General features: G+C 44.1%; 1 protein-coding gene across 6 annotated transcripts in view; it reads right to left on the reverse strand.

The window, feature by feature from the left end:
- Positions 1-12,346, reverse strand: part of ablim3 (actin binding LIM protein family, member 3) — a 514,512-nt gene that overhangs the window by 59,070 nt on the left and 443,096 nt on the right. The gene's annotated exons all lie outside the window — the stretch shown is intronic.

Here is a 12,346-nt window from a genome sequence, read left to right on the forward strand (position 1 = left end):
AAGTAGACGACAATGTGTTTAAAATTATGGGAATTAAGGGCGGGATTCTCCCTCGGCCGTTGCCGAAATCGAAAAACACGATTGCCGGAGAATTGATTTTGACACCAAAAATGTGGCGGGCACCGGTTTACATAAGAACCTCAGAACATAAGAACTAGGAGCAGGAGTAGGCCATCTGGCCCCTCGAGCCTGCTCCACCATTCAATGAGATCATGGCTGATCTTTTGTGGACTCAGCTCCACTTTCCGGCCCGAACACCATAACCCTTAATCCCTTTATTCTTCAAAAAACTATCTATCTTTATCTTAAAAACATTTAATGAAGGATCCTCTACTGCTTCACTGGGCAAGGAATTCCATAGATTCACAACCCTTTGGGTGAAGACGTTCCTCCTAAACTCAGTCCTAAATCTACTTCCCCTTATTTTGAGGCTATGCCCCTTAGTTCTGCTTTCACCCGCCAGTGGAAACAACCTGCCCGCATCTATCCTATCTATTCCCTTCATAATCTTATATGTTTCTATAAGATCCCCCTTCATCCTTCTAAATTCCAACGAGTACAGTCCCAGTCTACTCAACCTCTCCTCGTAATCCAACCCCTTCAGCTATGGGATTAACCTAGTGAATCTCCTCTGCACACCCTCCAGTGCCAGTACGTCCTTTCTCAAGTAAGGAGACCAAAACTGAACACAATACTCCAGGTGTGGCCTCACTAACACCTTATACAACTGCAGCAGAACCTCCCTAGTCTTAAACTCCATCCCTCTAGCAATGAAGGACAAAATTCTATTTGCCTTCTTAATCACCTGTTGCACCTGCAAACCAACTTTTTGCGACTCATGCACTAGCACACCCAGTTCTCTCTGCACAGCAGCATGTTTTAATATTTTATCATTTAAATAATAATCCCTTTTGCTGTTATTCCTACCAAAATGGATAACCTCACATTTGTCAACATTGTATTCCATCTGCCAGACCCTAGCCCATTCACTTACCCTATCCAAATCCCTCTGCAGACTTCCAGCATCCTCTGCACTTTTTGCTTTACCACTTATCTCAGTGTCGTCTGCAAACTTTGACACATTGCACTTGGTCCCCAACTCTAAATCGTCTATGTAAATTGTGAACAACTGCGGGCCCAACACTGATCCTTGAGGGACCCCACTAGTTACAGGTTGCCAACCAGAGAAACACCCATTTATCCCCACTCTCTGCTTTCTGTTAGTTAACCAATCCTCTACCCATGCTACCACTTTACCCTCAATGCCATGCATCTTTAGTTTATGCAGCAACCTTTTGTGTGGCACCTTGTCAAAAGCTTTCTGGAACTCCAGATATACCACATCCATTGGCTCCCCGTTATCTACCGCACTGGTAATGTCCTCAAAAAATTCCACTAAATTAGTTAGGCACGACCTGCCCTTTATGAACCCATGCTGCGTCTGCCCAATGGGACAATTTCCATCCAGATGTCTCGCTGTTTCTTCTTTGGTGATAGATTCCAGCGTCTTCCCTACTACCGAAGTTAAGCTCACTGGCCTATAATTACCCACTTTCTGCCTACCTCCTTTTTTAAACAGTGGTGTCACGTTTGCTAATTTCCAATCCGCCGGGACCACCCCAGAGTCTAGTGAATTTTGGTAAATTATCACTAGTGTATTTGCAATTTCCCGAGCCATCTCTTTTAGCACTCTGGGATGCATTCCATCAGGTCCAGGTGACTTGTCTACCTGTAGCCCCATTAGCTTGCCCATCACTACCTCCTTGGTGATAACAATCCTGTCAAGGTCCTCACCTGTCATAGCCTCATTTCCATCAGTCACTGGCATGTTATTTGTGTCTTCCACTGTGAAGACCAACCCAAAAAACCTGTTCAGTTCCTCAGCCATTTCCTCATCTCCCATTATTAAATCTCCCTTCTCATCCTCTAAAGGACCAATATTTACCTTAGCCACTCTTTTTTGTTTTATGTATTTGTAGAAACTTTTACTCTCTGTTTTTATATTCTGAGCAAGTTTACTCTCATAATCTATCTTACTCTTCTTTATAGCTTTTTTAGTAGCTTTCTGTTGCCCCTAAAAGATTTCCCAATCCTCTAGTCTCCCACTGATCTTTGCTACTTTGTATGTTTTTTCCTTCAATTTGATACTCTCCCTTATTTCCTTAGATATCCACGGTCGATTTTCCCTCTTTTTACCGTCCTTCCTTTTTGTTGGTATAAACCTTTGCTGAGCACTGTGAAAAATCACTTGGAAGGTTCTCCACTGTTCCTCAACTGTTTCACTATAAAGTCTTTGCTCCCAGTCTACCTTAGCTAGTTCTTCTCTCATCCCATTGTAATCTCCTTTGTTTAAGCACAAAACACTAGTGCTTGATTTTACCTTCTCACCCTCCATCTGTATTTTAAATTCCACCATATTGTGATTGCTCCTTCCGAGAGGATCCCTAACTATGAGATCCTGAATCAATCCTGTCTCATTACACAGGACCAGATCTAGGACCGCTTGTTCCCTCGTAGGCTCCATTACTTACTGTTCTAGGAAACTATCGCGGATACATTCTATAAACTCCTCCTCAAGGCTGCCTTGACCGACCTGGTTAAACCAATCAACATGTAGATTAAAACCCCCCTGATAACTGCTGTACTATTTCTACATGCATCTGTTATTTCTTTGTTTATTGCCTGCCCCACCATAATGTTACTATCTGGTGGACTATAGATTACTCCTATCAGTGACTTTTTCGCCTTACTATTCCTGATTTCCACCCAAATGGATTCAACCTTATCCTCCATAGCATCGATGTCATCCCTTCCTGTTGCCCAGATGTCATCCTTAAATAACAGAGCTACACCACCTCCCTTACCATCCACTCTGTCCTTCCGAAAAGTTTGATACCCTCGGATATTTAACTCCCAGTCGTGACCATCCTTTAACCATGTTTCAGTAATGGCCAGTAAATCATAGTCATTCACGATGATTTGCGTCATCAACTCATTTACCTTATTCCGAATACTACGAACATTCAGGTAAAGTACACTTATGTTGGCTTTTTTACCTCTGTTCTGAATCTTAACACCTCGATCAGTAACCTCGCCTAAGTTATATTTCCTCTTAACCTTTCTCCTAATTTTCCTTGTCGTTGAACCCATATATTCATGTAACAAACTGCCGCGTCGCTTACCATTAATGTTTTCACTTCCCGTTTTATTTCTTTTAGTATTCCTGGTCCTATTCACTGAGCTCCCTTCAGTCACTGTAGCTTGTACTGTCGCCCTTTTTGATTTTTGACTATGGCTTCTCTGCCTTACACTTTCCCCCTTACTGCCTTTTATTTCTATCCCTGTTTTACTACCTTCCAACTTCCTGCATCGGTTCCCATCCCCCTGCCACATTAGTTTAAACTCTCCCCAACAGCTATAGCAAACACCCCCCTAGGACATTGGTTCCAGTCCTGCCCAGGTGCAGACCGTCCGGTTTGTACTGGTCCCACCTCCCCCAGAACCGGTTCCAATGTCCCAGGAATTTGAATCCCTCCCTCTTGCACCATCTCTCGAGCCACACATTCATCCTCTCTATCCTGACATTCCTACTCTGACTAGCTCGTGGCACTGGTAGCAATCCTGAGATTACTACCTTTGAGGTCCTAATTTTTGGTTTAACTCCTAGCTCCCTAAATTCAGCTTGTAGGACCTCGTCCCGTTTTTTTACCTATATCGTTGGTGCGTATGTGCACCACGACAGCTGGCTGTTCACCCCCCCCCCCCCCCCCAGAATGTCCTGCAGCCGCTCCGAGACATCCTTGACCCTTACACCAGGGAGACAACATACCATCCTGGAGTCTCGATTGCGTCCGCAGAACCTGTCTATTCCCCTTACAATTGAGTCCCCTATCACTATAGCCCTGCCATTCTTCTTCCTGCCCAGCTGCGCAGCAGAGCCAGCCACGGTGCCATGAACCTGGTTGCTGCTGCCTTCCCCTGGTGAGCCATCTCCCTCAACAGTATCCAAAGCGGTATATCTGTTTTGCAGGGAGATGACCGCAGAGGACACCTGCACTGCCTTCCCACTCTTGCTCTGTCTTTTGGTCACCCATTTTCTATCTCCCTCAGTACCTTTCACCTGCGGTGTGACCAACTCGCTAAACGTGCTATCCACGACGTCCTCAGCATCGCGGATGCTCCAAAGTGAGTCCATCCGCAGCTCCAGAGCCATCAAGCGGTCTAACAGGAGCTGCAACTGGATACACTTCTTGCACGTGAAGGAGCCAGGGATAGTGGATGTGTCCCTGAGCTCCCACATCACACACGAGGAGCATGACACGGGTCTGAGATGTCCTGCCATGTCTTAAACCTTCGGTTAACTTCAACAACTACAATTTCAACAAAAAAAACAACAAAGAAAAAATAAATAAATATACCAATGAAAAGAAACAGAAAAACAGAAACACTACTTACCAGGGATAAAAAGCACTTCCTACCCACCCAGCTTTGAATTCCCAAACTCACTCTTAGCTGTGTCTCACTCCTGGCTCTCTCTTCTCTGGCTCACTGGGAGAACTCACTGGGAGTGAGTTTACAAGTTGCTCTTTTTAAACTGTCCTGAATTGACTCCCCTCCCCCACCTGCTTTTAGATCAAGGTAGATTTAAGTGACTGACACTTAACTGCCAACCAGTTATGTGAATGGGTGGGGCAGTCCTTGTTAACCCACACTGCACAATACGAGCTTAATTTAAATTAATTTAAACTCCTGAAATTTAAAAGGAGCTGCCTTACTGATTTAATTCAATTCCACAAGGTTTCACGCCAAATCACAATTCTCCGGTGCCTCGACAGCGGCATCAATTTGTTCCACTCGGCACGTACAGTACACACCCTTGGCATATCATTAGCGGGCCCGACCTGGTTCTCTCCACAATTCTCCTCCTCCACTGGGGGGAAATCCTGGCTGCGAGGTTGACTTGTGCTTTTAAAAATCGTGAAACAGGCGCTGTGACTGATGAGGGAGAGAGAGGGGGTATGGAAAGTGTCCAACATCGCCGTAGTTTGCTGGCAGTTGTGCAGCTGGACGGGGGGGTTCTGCCAGGGCCGGGGGGGCGTAGCGGGGGGTGGCCAGGAGGTGGACTGTGGGTCGGGGTGGACGGGCACAGAATACACCATTGCCACATCCTGGAAGGCAGCCAAGCAGTGTGTTTGGGGAGTGGAGAGCTAATATGCAGCTACAGCTGGTCAACCTTTCGAGTGTCAATCTTGACCCCGCTAAATCCAACACCGTTTTCCATTGGAATCAATTGTGTTCCACGTGGCGCCAGTGCTAGCCCCTCAACGGTTACTGATTGGTCAAGGTGTGACGCCAGTTTTACTGTTGTTGAAGTCCACGGATCCTTCCCCGGCGTCAACGCTTAGTCTGAGGAACAGAGAATTCCGCCGCAGGTTCTCACCTTTCTCTAGGCGTGAACCTGATTCCGTCACTGGCAGGGATTGGACAAGATCTCAAACTGAGGTTTAAAGCACAGATCCTGTTATGGCCCTCTCATGAGATTTTGCAGCAATAACGGGATTTGCACCCATGGCGAACTGGCCTGCTAAATTCCGCCCATGATCTTTTACTGAATTCTGATAGCCTTATAAATACATACACTACAATGGCTCAATGGTGGTTCAGTAGTAGGAGTAAGTTCAATTTCAAATCCTCTCTAATCTAATGTACTTAATTGATTAATTTATGAATCTCCTAGCTCTTAGACATTTTCACTTCTGTTTTTAAATTTCACGAAGGTGGGATTTTTCTTAAATAGGAACCACTCATTTGACATGTATAAAGGGAACACTAACAAGTAGCTCCACTAAAAATCCAGTAGATTTACTTAACGGCAACAATATTGAATATACATTGGGCACAATATATCACACACTATTTCTGTGGAGAGCAAGCACTGATTATGTATTCTGCCTATGCCTGAGAGTATTTGTCAACCGAACTAAGACTGAGACCCACTGAATAATATTGCAATGTCAAACACTGAGTATGTGGCCCAAGCATTGATCAGAATATTGTACTTGCCAAGAGGGCTAAGGGTTTTCAAGTGAACACTGAAAATGTAATCACTGTGCAACCCAAGCAGCATTTCTCTGTCCCTTTAATAACAATTGTCAGAATTTATAACAGCAGACATATTTCCCAGTGGATTGGATATTTGCCGTGAAATAGGATAATCACAAAGGCAAAATGAGAGCTCCAATGATGGAAAGAAACAGAATTGGAATTACACAGTTACAAACAAACCAGTATGATGTAGACATGGATACAGATCTTATTTGGGAAGTTTCCAGATGTGTTTTACCCTGCAATGCTGTATTATATTTCATTGCAGAGTGTCCAACTTGTGCACATCTCTGCAACATAAGCAAACCTCTTCCTGTGCAAGTACAGATAAACATTAGCGAGGAAAAGAAATCACAGCCCATTGTCTGAAGAAATGTCTTAATGAAAATGTAATAGCCGTGGTTACGTGACCTTTTCCTCACATCACAGGATCCTTTCAATTCAACATTGCTAATATGATTTCCATTAATTACATTCTCGCTGCAACATCCAACAATATTAAAAGCAGAAGACAAAACAGTCAAAACAAGAGAAAAATATTAAGAACATTAATAACATGGATTATCCCCATGAATTCCCTCCAAAATTATTATTTTTGCCTCTAGTAAGAGGATAAGTATTAGAGGAACTCATCACGCTGCCTGCATCCTTGCTTATTTGCAGACATCCTCCGAAATAACTTGTGTATGTTTAACATTAGCTTCTGATGGGATTGTTTTTCCAAATCATCTGACGACAAGTCCTGTTCCGATATTAATTCTGCATATATTTCTTCTGTTTGTCTATAAATTAACTTTCAACACAATAGATTTCCTTATGTTTTCTGTTTTATATTAATCTTTACTTCAATGGCAGTATTACGGAATCTAATTCCTTACGACCAGAGCAATTCCAGTGGCATTAGATAATGGTATTTCTAATAACTGTAACACCGGCATATTTATTGTGCAAAATCCCTCAGTAAATTCTCTCGAAAGTAACAATACTTCCTTACCTTATCAATGTACAGAATGGTGGCACAGTGGTTAACACTGCTGCATCACAGCTAGCTCCAGGGAGCTGGGTTTAATTCCGGCCTCGGGTGACTGTCTGTGTGGAGTTTTCACTTTCTCCCCATGCCTGCATGGGTATCTTCCGGGTGCACCTGTTTCCTCCCACAGTCCAAACTTGTGCAGGTTAGGTGGATTGGCCATGTTAAATTGCCCTTAGTGTCCAAAAGGTTAGGTGGGGTTACTGGGATAAGATGGAGTCATGGACTTAGATAGGATGCTCTTTCCAAATGGCTGGTACAGACTCGAATGGCCTCCTTCTGCACTGTCAATTCTATGAGTTATAATAGACATATTTACGTTATAAATATGTTCTGGGGGTGGGGCTTTTCTTTATTTAGGGAGTCTCTGGGCAGCTCTTGTTTTTTAGGAAGCCATTTGCATCCTCCTGCTGGCACCCGGGTGGGAACGTCGATCCCGACGCCAGCGGGGGGCTGGAGCATCAGAGACAAAAGAAAATCGTGGGCGTGTAAAGCCATCAACACCATCAATCTCATCAACACTCTTTCAAACTCACGGTGACAGTCTACCCACCTCAGCGACAATCTATCCATCTCACAGGGATTCTATTCATCTCAGTGACAATCTACCAACTTTATAGTAACTGTTTACCAACTTCAGTGACAATGCACTAACCACCCTGTAACAGTCTACCAACATTGGCAACAGTTTGTTAATTATGCATAACTGGGGCAAGATGGACATTGAGCAAGTCACATGATCAATAAGATAGCTTCTTAAGATATAGAATCCCTACAGTGCAGAAGGAGGCCATTCGGCCCATTAAGTCTGCAGCGACCCTTGGAAAGAGCATCCTACCTAGGCCTACGGCCTCACCCTATCCCTGTCACCGTACCTAACCTTCTGGATTCTAAGGGGCAATTTAGTATGGCCAATCCACCTAACCTGCACATCTCTGGACTGTGGGTGGAAACCGGACTACCCAGAGGAAACCCATGCACACATGGGGAAAACGTGCAAACTCCATACTCCATACAGACAGTCACCCGAGGCCGGAATTGAACCTGGGTCCCTGGCGCTGTGAGGCAACAATGCTAACCACTGTGCCATCCCCATGTTTTGATATATCTCCATGTTTTGACAAGTATTTTGCTTAGGACCAGAATTGTTTTCTCTAGAATTGTATTAGTGCACCGTACATGCCCTGCAAACAGTTCTATGCCACAGACTGAAACATATTAAACCAAGGGCCATCACACCAACCTGTGGAGTACAGGTAAGATAGTGGAAATCAAGTTTTATTTGGCTATGCTACAACTGACCTAGGAGTATGTGATGCTGATACTAGGTTTACAAAATAGAAAATCAGTATCTGAACCACAGCAACACCTTTACTTACAAAAAACACAAAAGTAACAGCCTTATCCAAAATATAGAGCTTATTAATGCTTTTTTTTTACTCCGCAAAAGGCTTACTTGCATATGAAGATAAAACTCAACTTTTACCGTATGGGGTGTGTTAAGAATTGGCGAGTATTAAGATTAAAAAATAAAATCGAGATAAAAGAAAATAAAACAAGGAGCTGCCTGAAGAGATGTTGAGATTCAAATAAGCATATCAGTGAGTAAAGCAAGTGTTTACCTAAGTGACTAGAGGAAAAGAAAGGGGTGTAGTAAAGGTAAGTGAGAGGTAAGGAAATTGACACGTATATGCCAAAAGTCGACTCCACAGGCTGGACAACATCAAAGGGAAAGAATGGTATATACACAGCACATTTACTGGGGAAAAAGGGAGACAAACACAGATACAGTTACCATCAGCCATTCCTAGCTGCAGAAACAGTCTCTCAAAAACAAATTATTCCTGAACAGGCAGCCGGTTAAGATTAAAACCTGAACTGAGCAAATTTCACCTTTGCAGAAACTGAATATGGTTTTCCCAAACATGGCTCATAACCTGTGCATGGTAATTATTTGCTGGATTTTGCTCAGAGATATATAATATTGGATGTTGTTTGGGAACAAAGGGGTGTCTCAGAGTTCAGGGAACATAGGTAGTTTTGAAGGTAAGTTCATGTAATAATGTGTATGTATCGTCATCTTTGTATTTAACAGTTGTAGTGTATTATAGTCCTTCTTGTAATTTGGCTTTTTTCTTTTAAGTTAATAAATATTTTTTATTAATTGTTCACGCAACGACTGACCATTCCCCTTGGTTCACATACTTTTCTAACGGAATACCAAATTGAAAATATACACCAAACTGAAAATATACACCATTAAGGACTGATGTTTCAAGTTGTCCTTCTGGGATTTGGGATACTCTCGCATTTGACGCCCGTGGGTTCTTAACAGGTGAAATTCAGCTTCAACTGAGGAAAGATTGAAACTGATCAGACTGGCCATTTGTTACACACTCTGCTCAATTGTCCTTAAGGAAATATATTACAGACAGTTGATCCACTTCCACCTGTTTTGCATTCCTGCTGCAGTTGAATCTCATGGTCGGAGGAAGGACAGTCACTGAGATCAGAATTGTTACAGTATATGCTGAATACTGCGTGTAAAAAAAATAACTCTAGTTTCAGAATGTCCATTGCTATGTTATATAGTCATTTTATCAAGTTTGTGAGTGCTGAATAGTGGTCTCAGAGTGACAATCCTGGTCCAGTATCATATAGAAAGAGCATGAAGTCTATTAAGAACTTATTTACTAAACATCTTATACAACCACTTTTGTAAATTTAATGAACGTTTGGTCATAATTCTTTCACACACGGACAAGCCACGAGCTCAAAGTCATCATTCTTTCTGTAATACATGACCAACCTTCTATTCAACGTTAAATGCTGCAGTTAACTGATCCACTTGTCCATTTGTAGTACAAACTTATTAGTAATTTTTGCCTATTAACGTTGTTTTAAATGTGATATACACCTCAACTACTGTTCCACGGATAATAAATCCCAACCAACTATTATGCTATTTGGCAATGACAAATCAAAAGACATGAATTTACCACAGTTTTAAATCAATATATACATGCATTTGAGGATGCAAATCAGGGGCAGGGTTCTGTGATCCTGGGGCTAAGTGTTGACGCTGTCGGAAACGCCGTCGCGTTTCTCGACGGCGTCAACACGGCCTCAGGATCAGCAATTCTGGCCCTACACGGGGCCAGCACGGCACTGGAGCGGTTCATGCCGCTCCAGCTGCTGGTCCCGGCGTGAGATGGGCGCTGCGGGATGTGCAGTGGTTTCCTTCAATGTGCCGCCCCGCCGCAACATGCCGCCGGCACGGAAGAAAGGAGGCCGCCAGCCAGAGAGGCCGGCCCGCCGATTGGTGGGCCCCGATCGCGGGCCAGGCTACATCGGAGGCCCCCCCGGGGGTCAGACTCCCCCTCCCTCCCCGCAGGCCGCCCCCCCCGACCCTTCCACGGCAGGTTCCCGCCGGCTGAGAGCAGGTGTGGACGGCGCCGGCGGGACTCGGCGTTTTACCATGGCTGCTCGGCCCCTTGGGCCGGGATTCGGCGGGCCGGCCACGTAGAGCGGCCCCCGACTGGCGGCAGAGCGGAGAATCGTGTGCCGGCATCGGGGCGGCGTGGCATGATTCGCGCCGGTCGCGGGGATTCTCTGGCCCGGCCCCGGCTGAGAGAATCCTGCCCCCTATTCCCAAATTAATTAATCTTAGGCACATTAAAAAAGACTAAAAAGGCACAACTAAAAGCAAAGTCTAATTTCATATATACTTTCTGTGGGCAGCAAGCTCCTGCTTCACATGTTATCAGAGATCTATCCCCAAAAAGGAAAATCTCACAGCGCTTTCATAACCATTGTATAATTGCTGATAACAGTGCGATACAGGAAAGAGGGAGGCATTTCACTTTTTCTAAACCTACAGTGAAATTGAGACACTGAACAAATAGGCGAAACTAACAATAGAGCAGAGAGTGTTACTTACAGCACAATGATGAGCCAAGGCGTGGTTAGCAGACAGGAAGATAATCAAGCACCAGCAGAGTGAGGAAGAAAAGTGCAAGGATAAATAAGAAAAAAGTTGATGAAGAGAAAGTATCACTTTTGTTGCCTGGCTAGGCAGGATATAACATTTTACAAACTAGCACATATATTTTGCACTGTATTTTGAGGATGACCTGCAGAAGTTTTATATTTGCTATACTACAGTTGCAGAAAAGCACACAACCATGGTTTTCTTTATCATTGTCTACACATTGTGACATGAGGTTATACAAAAATGCTAATGACTTGAAACTTACTGACTATTTCATCTAGGAGCAATTTTTGCTTTAAAACTACACACTGGGGCAGCGTGGTGGCACAGTGGTTAGCACTGCTGCCTCACAGCGCAGGGACCTGCGTTCGATTCCGGCCTTGGGTGACTGTCTGTGTGGAGTTTGCACTTTCTCCCCGCGGCTGCGTGGGTTTTCTCCAGGTGTTCCGGTTTCTTCCCACAGTCCAAAGAGCAGGTTACGTGAATTGGCAATACTAAATTGCCTCTTAGTGCGCAGGTTTGGTGGAATTATGGGGATGGGACGGGTGAGTGGGCCTAGGTAGGGTACTCTTTGAGAGGGTCGATGCAGACCTTCTGCACTGTAGGGGTTCTGTGATTCTCATATGAACTCAGGTTATGGGTTAATTCGCAAAGTGCACCCTTTCTTCAATGTTAAAACAGGTTTGGAGAAAAAGGCAAAAGCAAAATACTGCAAATTCTGGAACTCCAATGAGATGCCAGTGACTTAAAAATGTTGGGCTGGATTCTCCGCTGTTGGGATTCTCTGTTGGATTTCCCGACGGCATGGGGCTGCTCACAATGGGAAAACCCATTGGCCGGCTGACAGGACGGAGAATCCCGTTGCCGGTGGGAGCGAGAAATCCCGCCCTTTAACTCTGTTTCTTGCTCCACAGTTGCTATCTGACCTACTGAGTATTCCAGCACTTTCTGTTGTTATTGGACAAAGAAGGGATTGGTACTTTAATGAGTCTGCCTTTGAAACTCATATCTAAAATGATTTGGAACAATGCAGGGTTCATTATTTTGCGCTAGCCATTTTAAGTAGACACTCATATATACTCAGATAATGGGTGAAAATGTTGTCTAGAATATGTAACATGTGGTGTGTCTGGAAGGATCACAGCCAGTTTTAATTGTTGATTCTATTAGTCAGTCCTTGTGCAGGCAACAGCGGGGTGGGGGAAAAATCTTCTAAACTC

Source organism: Scyliorhinus torazame, chromosome 7, assembly GCF_047496885.1.
Source record: "Scyliorhinus torazame isolate Kashiwa2021f chromosome 7, sScyTor2.1, whole genome shotgun sequence".
NCBI classification, from domain to species: domain Eukaryota; kingdom Metazoa; phylum Chordata; class Chondrichthyes; order Carcharhiniformes; family Scyliorhinidae; genus Scyliorhinus; species Scyliorhinus torazame.